At 38.7% G+C, this 12,569-nt stretch overlaps 1 protein-coding gene across 2 annotated transcripts in view; it reads right to left on the reverse strand.

The window, feature by feature from the left end:
- Window positions 1-12,569, reverse strand: part of Sumf1 (sulfatase modifying factor 1) — a 66,798-nt gene that overhangs the window by 18,463 nt on the left and 35,766 nt on the right. The gene's annotated exons all lie outside the window — the stretch shown is intronic.

Below are 12,569 nucleotides of genomic sequence, written 5' to 3' on the forward strand. Positions count from 1 at the left end.
CCAGTGAGTTTTTGTTTTATTTTTTGAGACAGGGCTTTGCTAAGGAATTCAGGCTATCCTTGAACTCACTTTGTAGCCTACGCTCATCTCCAACTCACAGTAATCTTTCTGTATCAGCCTCCTGAGTACTGGGATTACAGTACTGGCATACACCACCACATCTGGCCCAGAGTTTGCCAAATATATATATATATATATATATATATACTCATGTGACCATCAACATAATCAAGACAAATATCACAATCTATCTTCTTTAAAAAAAATACAAAAAAAAAAAAAAAAACCCAATTTATAAGGGCCTAGGATGATTTGGGCATCATTGTGAGCACTTTGCTGGTATTAAAACTTTTATTTTAATGTATTTAGTACAGTATCTACAGGGTTTCACTACTCAGATCAGTCTTGTAGTGATCCTTCCTGTTTTTCAGCCTCCCAAGTGCTGGGATTACAGGCACAGGCCACCACGTCCATTCTCATTTGCAGTCTCAGTGAGCCCTGGGGGCGGGTCCAGCACGGCAGTCCAGGGATCAAAGTCCCGGCTCCTGCAGCTGCCTAAGCAGGCACTTTAATCCACTGAGCTTTCTGATGGGCACTGGTATTAAACTATTAAACTCATGTATTCTCCATAACAATTCCAGAGGAGAGTTACATAAGAAGATACAGCAGAACAAAGACTCATATTCCAGCAGCCCTGTGCCAGAGAAGCGCCTAAGAAGACATGACAAGAAGCAACAACTGTCTCTGTAGAGACTGGAAATCCAGACAACCAAAAGATAGTTGTTTCTTCTACAGAGAGCTTCTGATAAAAGTACAATGCAAATGAAAATGCTGAAGTTCAGTTTCCATATTAAAAGCTGTAACATCATGTAAGCCATGCAAAGAGCATCTGAAGTGTATCAATAAGCTCCAGTAAGCCACAGCCACAGCTGGGAGTGAGGAGAAATCAGGAGCTCTTGCTTTTCCTTTACTGTTCAACAAAACAAATAATCACACTGTTTACTGAAAATAAGAGAAGCCCAGACATTTCTTATCAACAACACATTGCCAAGAGCCATTACACAAGTTATGTTCTTTTAATGTAAGTGACAAAAGTTAAAAGAAACAAGTTTTCTTCAAGCACATGTTTTATTTTAAGTTTTCCCAGATACTTAGAAACCGTCACAGACAAAGCCATTGGCTCTTTGTTCCTCTGCAGGGTCTCAGTTATTTCCAAGGCCTGAAATGTTTAGTGTTACATTAGTAAGCTTTCACCTGACTGACACTGACTACAAAACGTGGGCTAGTCGGTAATCCCTCTATGCCCAGGCCCCTTCCCTATAGACTGGAGATAATAATAGTACCTACTTCACTAGACTGACATGGAGGTTAAGTGGGATAACACACAGGAAGCATACTGCAAATAACAACAAATGCTGTGCAGCTGTTGTTAATAATGTGTTCACAATCAACTCAGGTTTCCTGAAGGTATACATAAACTTAATAATGTTATTTCACTGACCTTCTCAGACCAAAAAGCTACAACTCTTGTTGCACAGGTCCTGCTTTACCTTGGTCTTAACCATCCAGTAGAAAAGTATGAAGACGAAATATAGGAAGTAAAGCCACGTTGTTGTGTTGAGCTGTGGGGCACTCAGGTCAATAATTTCTGACATTGCCAGTTAAACAGAAGACCCAACGCTATTATGGGCTACTGGACTCTTTTAGAATATTTTGCTGAGTTTACACACCTATAATATTCAACAACAGAACTTAAAAAATTGGGATATAACTATGAATGACCATTTTGTATCTGTGTATTCAAAGTGGTTGGGATAGATATATAGTTGCATTCTCTTAATGAATACAATGATTTGTTCTAATGGTGTTTGTAAGTAGGATCACAAGTCTGCATCTTGTACAGCAATTAACCACTAAGAAGAATATATGCAGTGTATTATTTCTTGAAAAAAAAAAAATGTTGGCAGCACCTAACTCTTCAAATTCTAAAACCTCAGAGACTACCTCACCTGCTTTTCTTAAGCTAAATTCCCAAATGCAGTCCCTATCTAATACAATATCTGGCATGCTAATAACCCTCCTGAAGTAAAGACAGACTCTTTCTACATTGCTTAGCTTGTGCTGTACTGGATAGAGGCAGCCACATATTACAAATTGGCCTTACAATCCAGAAACTTGGTTCTGTGGCTCGCTAACTCTTAGATCTTCCTCATCAGGCTGCTGAACTCTTCCCTTTTCTGAAACACAGAATATTTTTTTCTCATATTCCTATTTTTTATTGTTGTGCTTTGCTGAATCACAACACATGATTTTGAAACAAGCTCAATGTCATTTTCTTCACATATTAGTTCACTTTTCTGTTTTGAGATACTAAGCAAGTAACACACTTTTCACCCAAGAAATTCCAGATTTGGACAGGAGACCCAGCTTCTTGAATAATGACACTGACTGGGAATCAGCATACACAGACCTCATCATGTAACGAAGCCCCGCATAACACCTTTGATCATGTTCTGTGCACAATTATAGATCATGTGACCAGTAGCCAGTCACTTCCTGTTTCCCCACATTTGTCAACCTGGAGCCTCTTCTTTCTCGTTCCAAAGAGAGTGAGTTCTACAAATTGGTGTGCTTGAAGTCCCTCTGCAGGGTTCCTAACTGTGTGTCCCTTCAGAGTAAAGTCGCCATTTTCTGGAATGCAGACAGTCTTATTGCTGAGTATGGTTTTCACTCTCACAGGAGATGCAGCAAAGAGCCTTAAATCCCTTTAATCTCACTCCCCTCACCACCTTCTCACCTCCTGTCATCTCTTGATGTCTCCACTTCTAAAAGATCTACTTCCCTGTTTCCTATCATTTACCTTTTATTTAGTAGAATTTTTTATAGCAGAATGTTTTTAAATTTAAAGGATATAAAATCATAAGCCAGGATAAATGAAAACATGAAAAGACTAAGCCTTCTAGAGACCCAAAGTACTAGGAAGTAAAAACTTCCTTGAAAGTTTATAGTGTAGAACGATTTGGAGTTTAAAGGACAGACTGTATTCTCCATTCTACAACCTTGAAAAGTGTACTTGTTCCATTGAGAGTACAGTTGTCCTTGCCATCATCAGCTAAAAGCAGAGCTCCCTAGCACATGTGACTCTAGGCAGCCTTCAACTGGCACATTACATGAGCCCCCACAGGCATGGTTCCAGGAGCCTGAAGCTCAGGGTAACAGAAAAATTATCTTGCTGTCTCTGAAGGACTCTATACACAGTAAACAGCAGCACTGTTAAGTCGCTGGATAGCACAGCAATAGCCAGCTCAGAAACACACTAACAGGATCAGCTTTTGAACCACCAGAGACACAGCATCTGTTCACATGCTTCTAAAAGGAATCACTGTAGTCACTCCTATTGTCTTTAAAGAAAAGTACTCTCATTTTCAGTCATCCCAGAATATTTCTCTCCCTCCCTCCCTCTCTCTGTCTTTTGGAGACAGGGTCTCGCTATGCAGTTCAGGCTGGCCTTGAGCTCACTATGTAGTCCAGGCTGGTCTTGAACTTACTATGACTCTCCTGTCTCAGCCTCCCAAGTACTGGGATTACAGGTATGCATTGCTGTGTCCACCTATTTTTGTTGTTGTTTGTACTGAGGATCCAACTCAGAACCTTATGTTTGCCAGGCTGGTGCTTATGCTGGCTGAGCTATATCCTGGCATCCCAGAATTTCAATGACTGATAACTCTGTTGCTTCTCCTGAGATTTACTAAAAGCATACTACCCCTTATCTTCTAATCTGATCCTCACAATAACTCTAGACAACAGGAAGAATTATACCCACATTAAGATGAGAAATAATGAAACTCATAGATGACCTACAGCTGTGTCCTAGTCACACAGAGCTCATGGAAGACTGAGAGTGAAAGGTCATCACATCATGGCTCCTTTAGTTTATCCCACTTGTATGCCTAATATGATTGACTATCTCCAGAGTTACCAGCATCCCTACCAAAGGCACACATCTGGGAAAAAAAGTAAAATATCCCAATACTTCACCGTTTTTAACCCAATATCAAATATGACAAAGGATTTTAATACTTGAAAGATAAAGCATCAGTTCAAATAAAGCTTTTTTAATTCTGTAGAATTTTACTTATGCCCTAGGTAGCTGGAGCAAACCTATGACATGTTTGTCATCTCACTGAAAGCTCGAAAAGGTTCACTATCACTGCTCTAGGACAAGGACCAACAAAGAAAGGGCTATCATTAATTTTAGTTATTGCATGAGAAGAGGAAAAAGGAAGGTGACACCCAAAGAAAGGTCAAAGACAAAAAGAGAGATCAAACTGGAAAGATAAGCACATTACACATACAAAACAAATTAAGAACTACCATTCTACCTCCCCCACAATATTTTCTTGTAAAACCAGTTTGCTCTACTGCCATTAGAATGAGTGAGAAAAGTCATTTCCTCAATGCTACTTGTTTCACCCATGCTAGGTTAAAAAGAAAAAGAATTTTCAAAACTGTATTAAGTATGCTCAAGCCATGGTAGCTCTCCACTTTCAAAAAAACTACATTCTTTTCATACTCCAAGATCTACGTCATAATTCTTGCTTCTAGAGCAATGCATAAAATTTGGCATTCAAAATAATGATTCTGATTGCACAATAGTATATAAAAATGATAGAGATTCATATTTACTAGGTATATATATATATTCTACCTGGTATTTTAAAATGTTTTTAATCTACAAAACCTTTTGATACAGGTTCTATTGGTGAGGCAACCATATAATTTGTTATTCAAAAAAAGGAAACGAAGAAGTAAAAGGGTGAGCTATTAACTACTGTGCCAGGCAAAGACATAAACCAAGACTGTTTGAACACCCTGTCATTTAATTTTCACAAATGGAGAACTAAGGCACAGAAAAGCTGAACAGCTTGCCAGGGCCACTCAGCTCATGGGTGAAGCCCATGCTGAGGTTCCCTGTTCACAGCCATTGTGTACCTGTGAGTGGACCTCATGCAGTATCATATTTTTACAATAAATCATCCAACAATTCTAAACTGAGGTATATACGTTTCCCTCAGAAAACAAATTCTTTTCAAGAAAACAGCTAATGTTCAAGCAAAAATGTGATTAAGACTTCAGATTTTTTTTAAGACATCACTAGCTTTTTGATGAAGCCCAAATATGTCCTTTGTTAGGTTTCGCTTAGGAACAAAAACCTCACCATAAGCACCAACACCTACCACTTAAACAGACAACTATACTTGAACACAGGCCTTCAGTGGTTTCACTACTCAAGCCCAATTGGGTTTTTATACTTCTCAGATCATAAAAGCAACTATTGTGTTTCACAGACATGCTCAGTAAAGTTTTACCATCTCGTATGTATTACTCATAAGACTTCCAAAAACTTTCATGGGAAAAATCACATCCTAAGAATAATAAAATGATATATAATGAGCTAAACATTTTTCCTTTCATTACAAAATAAACTACAGTTACCATAAAACCTCAAGGAGTAGGAATGTCAGACAGATGAGATGTAAATGTAGACAGACAGATATAGATATTTGTAAGCATACTATTTTTTTCCATAATTTTATTGAGAAACAAATAGCAATGAGACAGTTTCAAATCAAATCACTAGGACAGTTTCAATAATTAACACATTGCATACATTCTTCTGAGTGGTTAATTGCTGTACAAGATGCGGACATGATATCCTATTTACAAACACTATTAGAACATATCCCTCTATTCATTAAGAGAATGTAACTATATATCTATCCTAACCATTTTGAACACACAGATACAAAATAGACATTCATCTGTATTCCCTTATTTTGTTAAGTTTTGTTATTTGAATATTATAGGTGTGCTAACTCAGCAAAATATTCTAAAAGAGTCCAGTAGTCCATAATAGTATTGGGTTATAAGCATTTTATTTAATGCAACATATTAAATTATTTCACATTATCCCTTTCTTGAGTCTCCCAATGCCAAAGTGACATCCATTGTCCTTCATCCTTATTACTCTGTCTGACCTCAACTATAAGACTTGTTTCATCACTCTGAGTATTTCTGTTGAATATTTCACCAGACAAGTCGAACAATCATACTTTTTCCCTTAATTTATAGGGTCTGTGGTAATTCCAGGACTTACTGTCCAAACTTGCTACACACTCAGTGGGATTGGACAACTGAAGAACTGATGTGCAAAAAATGACATATATTTCATGTCAGAGAAAATCCACACACATTTGGTATCAGACATGGTATCAGAAAAAAAAAAAATATTAGCACTTACCTCTTCATGACCAATTGTATTTATTTCTCCCACCAGAAAGCAGCCACCTTGACAGTACAGATTTTATTCTGTTCACTGCTTTATCACTAGTTTCCAACAGTGTCTAAGACCATAGCTCTTAAGAGCTACTGCAGGGTTAGTGGATGATTGCCTACACTTTGGCTTCTAAGTAACCACTCTCTAGGGCAAGAGCAGAGATTCAGAAAACAAAGAGAAAAGATCAGAAAGAAGAAAAAGATGGGAGATGCTCCTTTATAACTTATCACTGTAAAGCACAAAATAAAAAGTATTGGTTTTAAGACAGACTACAAGTAGAACGTAACTGCAAAAAAAAAAAAAAAAAAGCCAGGCTGAGCCCAGGGAGGAGGCGTCATCAGGGAACCACCACGTGGGCTGAGGAACTAGGAGAACCAGGGTCTGTCCCTTCACTGCTGGTCTGATTTCTCTCATTTTTGAAATACAAGTGCTGCAAGGCTATATGAGGTCCCACTTTCACCACCATTTGATATGAGTTGATAGATAAATCCCAAATACATCCAACCCAAACTGTTTCACTTCCTTCAGTGAAACAGACTTCTTCCATGGATTCCTGCAAAGACATGAGAAAAACTACAGTCTTCTTTAAAATGCCTCATTCAAGGGTCTCAGCTTTTAGAGCCACTCTCCCAAACTGCCAGGCAGGAAGGAGAAGAGAGAAAGTAGAGCAAGGCCCCAGAAAAAATGTTAAACCCTCTGACCTATACAACGACAGATATGCATATGATCTGCTTAAGAGTAATGGATTATAACAACCTTTAAAAATACATGGTAATTTTTCAAAACAAGAAATGAAGCACTTAGTTGCTGAAAAATCAGGCACAATGAACACAGAAAAAGCAATTATTAAGAGAAAACATGTCACATATGGATTTCTGTACAAAGACACAGCTTTCTCATCACCTATTAGTAACAGTATACCATCAGATGGATTTTTCTCCCAATAGTGTAGCTAGTTCTCACCATCAGAAAGTTAAAGGTACTAGTATAAAAGACAAAAACAATGTCCACAATTTACCTAATTCCAGAGACTCGTCAAAGTATGAAGAAACCAGTGTGTTTCTTCCTAAACAATGTATGGTGTTTAATAGCATCATCCTAAACACAGGCAACTTCTAGGTCAACTCAAACCAAACCAGCAACATCCCTGGGCACAGACTACCTTTGCTGGAAGATCTGTTCCAGACTCAAAGCACTTGCACCACTCAGAGTAATAATGTGAAACTCTTCAGTCCTTTAGGTGAGGCCAGATATGGCCCCAACATTAGTTGAAGTGAGAAAAATAAACAGTGTTAGTCTTCCTAAAAGTTTACCACATTCCCTTATCTCACAATCTTCTATGTTCTGCAGTGGCAATTCATTAGCAAATTATGAGAGAACAGCACAATTAGCCTCCACCAAATGGTATTTTTAGTCAAACATTATTTTCATAGAGCTACTTTAACACTTTCATGATTTTATTTGGACATTGTGAAAGTAGATGAGGGCTCAATGCCCAACTTTGCATGTTCTGGTGCTTGGTCACATGCAGTGTTTACTTCCTAGACTGAGTATAAAGTGGAGACCAAAAGAAGTGATAGTTATAACTGCATGTTCCCAGATGGCACAGCTCCTTTCACATCCCTAAAAATGCCCAGAATAAACATCTTTCACATATTAGATATTTCATTTAAGTTTTTATTACATCTACAACACGCTATCAATAGTTGTAACTAGCATTTACCAAGTACTCACTACAGGCAGCCTCTACACTAAATATTTTCTTCACATTATCTCATTAAACGTCTCAATAACCCCATCCTGGTTACTATTATTATCTCATAAAGGAGAAAGCTCACTGAGTATGTAAGAAACTTGCAGGGCCAGGGAGATAGCTCAGTGGAATAAGTGCTTGCCCAGCAAGTACAAGGTCCTGAGTTCAATCCCTGGTATCACCAACAAAAAAAAAAAAAAAAAAAAAAAGAAAGAAAAGAAAAAGAAAAAGAAAAGGTCTCCTAAGCAGAAAGATTCTACAAGAACTGGTAAGAAACTTACTTCAGGTCATTTAGCTAGTGGGTAAATGAGCAAAGACATAAACCTGGGCCCAACTCCAAAACTGCACACTTTTAATAGTCAACGTCTACTTTCACATAGCATATAATTAGATACACATGCATTTTTATATACACAGTTGTGTTTTCTTGCTTTTTTAACATCTGCAACCTCTAAGAGGGAAAGGGATCAGTCCCAGAACTGAGCATGCAAATTTGACATTCATTAGATTGCCAATAAATTTTGCTAAATAGATGAAAGTATAGTTGCTCCTCAGTATCCATATTGGACTGGTTCCAGACTTCCTGTGGGACTAACATCCACCAATGCTCAAATCCCTTAGAGAACAGACTGGTGCAGTATTGCCATATAATCAATCAATCAATCTCTATATATATTTATTCTCTCTCTCTCATTTTTACTTTAAATCATCTCCAGAACTTAGAACACCTAGACCACGTAGAATAGCTAACATAATGTAAATGTTATAAAAAAGTTATCATACTATATAATGATAGGGAAAGAAAAAGTGGGCACGTTCAGAGCAGATACATTTTTTCCCCAAATATTTTCAACCTATAATGGGCAGAATTCTCAGATGCAGAATTCATGGACACAAAGGATGGACTACACACACTTATACAAAAAAACAAGTGTGAATATGCCTATACCTATATTAAAAATCATTTCACATATACACATTTTAAAAAATGACAGTACAACCTGATGGGGGGGTGTAATCTGCCTGCTCTATTTTTTTTCTTCTGGCTTACTTCCAGATCTTGAGGGAAAGAACAAATGAGTCACGCAGTGGCACAGAAAGCCACCATAGGTAAGCTTTAGGAATGGAAAATAACACTATCTTACTTTATAATTCATTAACAAGTTACATGCCAAATTAAAAAAAGGTTTCCAAACAGTAATTTCTCAGGCAAATAAGTAATGAAGGTAGGAAGGACAAGCAGCTGATTGAAAACCTCAAGATCTTTAAAAATGTAAGCATAATTCATTGCCTCCCACTTGCTTTTCGAAGAAGCCAATGCATGACACAGCAATCCATGTCTCTTGAATTATCTTTTGTATTTATAACACTTCCTGAAATTCCTCATGTAAGAAATGTGATTTATGATAAAATATTACAAGGAAGTAAGAAGCCATTTATATTTTATATGTGAAATACTCTAGAGCCCAGTAAACTTTAACAAGGCTGGGAATCTGAAGAGCTGGAATTTAAACCCTGACTACAAATCAAGCTCAAAATGTGGGCCAAGTCAAAACCTCGCTCCAGTCCATGAATTGCCACACAGAATGAGTGACACCCACAGGTCTCCTCTCACATAATCAGTAATACCGTGGGTTGAAGATGAGAGAGTGAACATGGAAACATGTGCTCGTGAAAACACTTGGAACACTTCAGGAAGAAAAAGACTTTCAAAGCATAACCGCCCTGACTTTACTCACAGAAGTACCTGGTAGTGTGGGAAAAAGTCCAGACAACTACCCAAGGATGCTCAGCTGGGGCACAGCTCTTTGTTTAACCCCAATACATCTTTCCTAATCTATAATAGTCCTATCTCTGGTTGATGAGTTCTATGTAAAAACTGTTCATGAATATCTAAATTGCTATATATCAAAACTGCAAAGCATTGTTCTGTGGGTCAGAATATGCACATATGCTAATCTCTGCTGACTGCCAAGAGTAAATGAGATAGAGCTTTAGTTGAAATTGTGAAGCAGAAATTAGTAGCTAAGATACTGTGGGAGTGCTGGGGGATTAAGGAAAATGAACCTATCATCTGGGGAGTGCCCAGGCAGGAGGAAGTAAGTCTGAAGGTAAGCTCAAGTACAGGAGTCTGGATGTCAGTGTAGCGCTAAGCTGTCAGCTTGTGCCTCAAACCACACCAAGACAGAAAATGAAGACCTCAAGCAACCAACCCAAATTAGAAGCCTGTTCCACCTAGAATTCACAGAATCATCCTCCTCTGTCCAGAAAGACTGCTTAGACCCATCCTGTGATTGTGGATGTAACTATTGCCCCTAAGTCCTTTCTAGGTAAAGAAGGAATAAACCACCTGTGAAAACAAGACATAAACCTAGTCTCTGGTTCTCATTTCCTACACATCAGGAGAGCAAAACCGCCTATTACTAAGGAAATGATAAGGAACAGTAATTAGGAATTTTGAAACGCACACTCTGTAGGCAAGGGCAGTGTGATTTTTCTGTTTGCCACTAGCACAGAATAAGTACTCAATAAAGCTGGGTTAAACAAATGAAAGGAAAAAAGCATTAGCAGGTTATTAAACAGGAGGTAGCACTGAAGGGGAAAGGATTTTCAAAAAGGAAATGTTCCAAGTGAGAGGTGTTTGGAAATAACAATTAGCTCTCATTTACTGAATGCTTACTAAGGGCAGGCACAGTGCTAAACGCTTTAATCTCTCTTTTTAATATGCAGAACAACCCGGTGTGTTTGGACTTTATTGTTCTTCTTGTGTTATAGATAAGGAGACAGACTCACAGGATTTTGCCCTTACCCCAAGGTCACCCAGCTATCAACTGCTGGGGCTGGACCTGGGAATTACTCATGTAAAGAGCACATTGCTCTCAGCTGTGGTCACTTCCATGATGGCCAACTTTCCAAGCCAGACAACAGACCCAGGGCAGTTGCCCAGGTTTCCTGCAACCTAAGAAGGGCTTGTAATTTACCAGTGAAACACTAACCCTACCCTTTAAAGCTATTTCACAGATGGAAACAAGGCTACTAACCTCTGTTTCATCACTTAACCAGGGTTTTGTCATGCTGTGCAGCCAGAACTTTATTGAGAACCACAAATAGCCACATTAGCAAACTCCTCTTCTTACATGTAATGATTCTCTCATAACCCCAGCCCATTATGCTGACCTTCAGCCACTCCCTTCCAAAGAGGGTGATACTGAGAAAAAGACAGTTCTTACAAGCCTTTTTATCGTACACTCTGAAGTGAGGAAGACAATTTATAAGTCACCCTCCAAACCTCCGAGTATGGTCATAACAGAAATTCTGCAAACAGCTGTAATGCTCCCTAAAGGAGATGAAATACACTATAGAAAAATGAAGATAAGCAGTGTGTGCACACACAGACCCTTCCTTCTCACCGCTGTTATGGCTACTCTCAGCTTTAGAGCTAAAGGATAAGCAAGGGCAGAGATGGCTTCGGGTACTGAAGGATAGGCACTGACTTAAACTCAACAGTCGAGACGGAAAAAAAAAAAAAAAGGAAGTCCTTTTTTCTCAGTTTATCCTTAATTCCTCAAAAGGCTAAGTCCAGGTGAGTGTAGTGGCACAAAGATGTAATGTCAGGATTCTGAGAGGACTATGAATTCAGCCAAGCCCAGGTAAGTTAGCAACTTATCAACATCCTGCCTCAAAATAAAAACAAAGCTGGTAATGTAGCTCAATGCTCAGGCCCAATACTGAGGGAAAAAAAAGTCAGGCCTTTCTTTCTGATCTTTGTCTCACTGACCTAGCAACATGACCTGACAGTTGCCGAAGTCGCTGACACTGTCCTCTGGACACCTTTTTGAGAAGCCCCCACTGGCAGAGAATACAGTTCATGGAGGTTCTACTTCCTTCATAACTACAACAAATCTTACCATGATACACCTTAAATTCATCTGCTCAGCAGCCAACCTTTCCCCCAGAAAAACTTAACTGTAGGGCCTGTATTGTCAGGTACAGTGCCATTGCTTAGTGAGTACTTAGTAAATGAGAGCAGAGCACACTGCTCTAGGGCTTTGTCACAGGCTCGACCCCACAGTGCACTGGTGCCTTACAACAGCCCAAGCTGTTGGCAGAAGGCAGAGAAGGTGGGCTACCACTCCCCTGATCAGTTCTATACCAAATTAAAATAGCCATGAGGTAAGCACACACTTTCAAAATTCCATATTGAGAGAAATGAAACAGAATCTCTGGCTAAAATTTGGCAAGCAGCAGGAATTCATTCAGAGGAAAAATACACTTTGGAATACTTTGTTTCCATCAGACTCTAAAGCCAGGATGCATGAGCAAGATTTTCATAGTAAGGCTAACTATGTGAGGAGCCAACAAAAGGTAAAAGCAGGAAGACTATCAAACATTGATTTACTTCCCTTTTGCTTCCACAGGCCAAACTTCCTCATGAACTGCTCACAGAGGTGTGTGACTCTCCAATGAGATAGCAAAATA

This window comes from Octodon degus, unplaced genomic scaffold (assembly GCF_000260255.1).
Source record: "Octodon degus isolate 3935 unplaced genomic scaffold, OctDeg1.0 scaffold00030, whole genome shotgun sequence".
NCBI lineage: Eukaryota > Metazoa > Chordata > Mammalia > Rodentia > Octodontidae > Octodon > Octodon degus.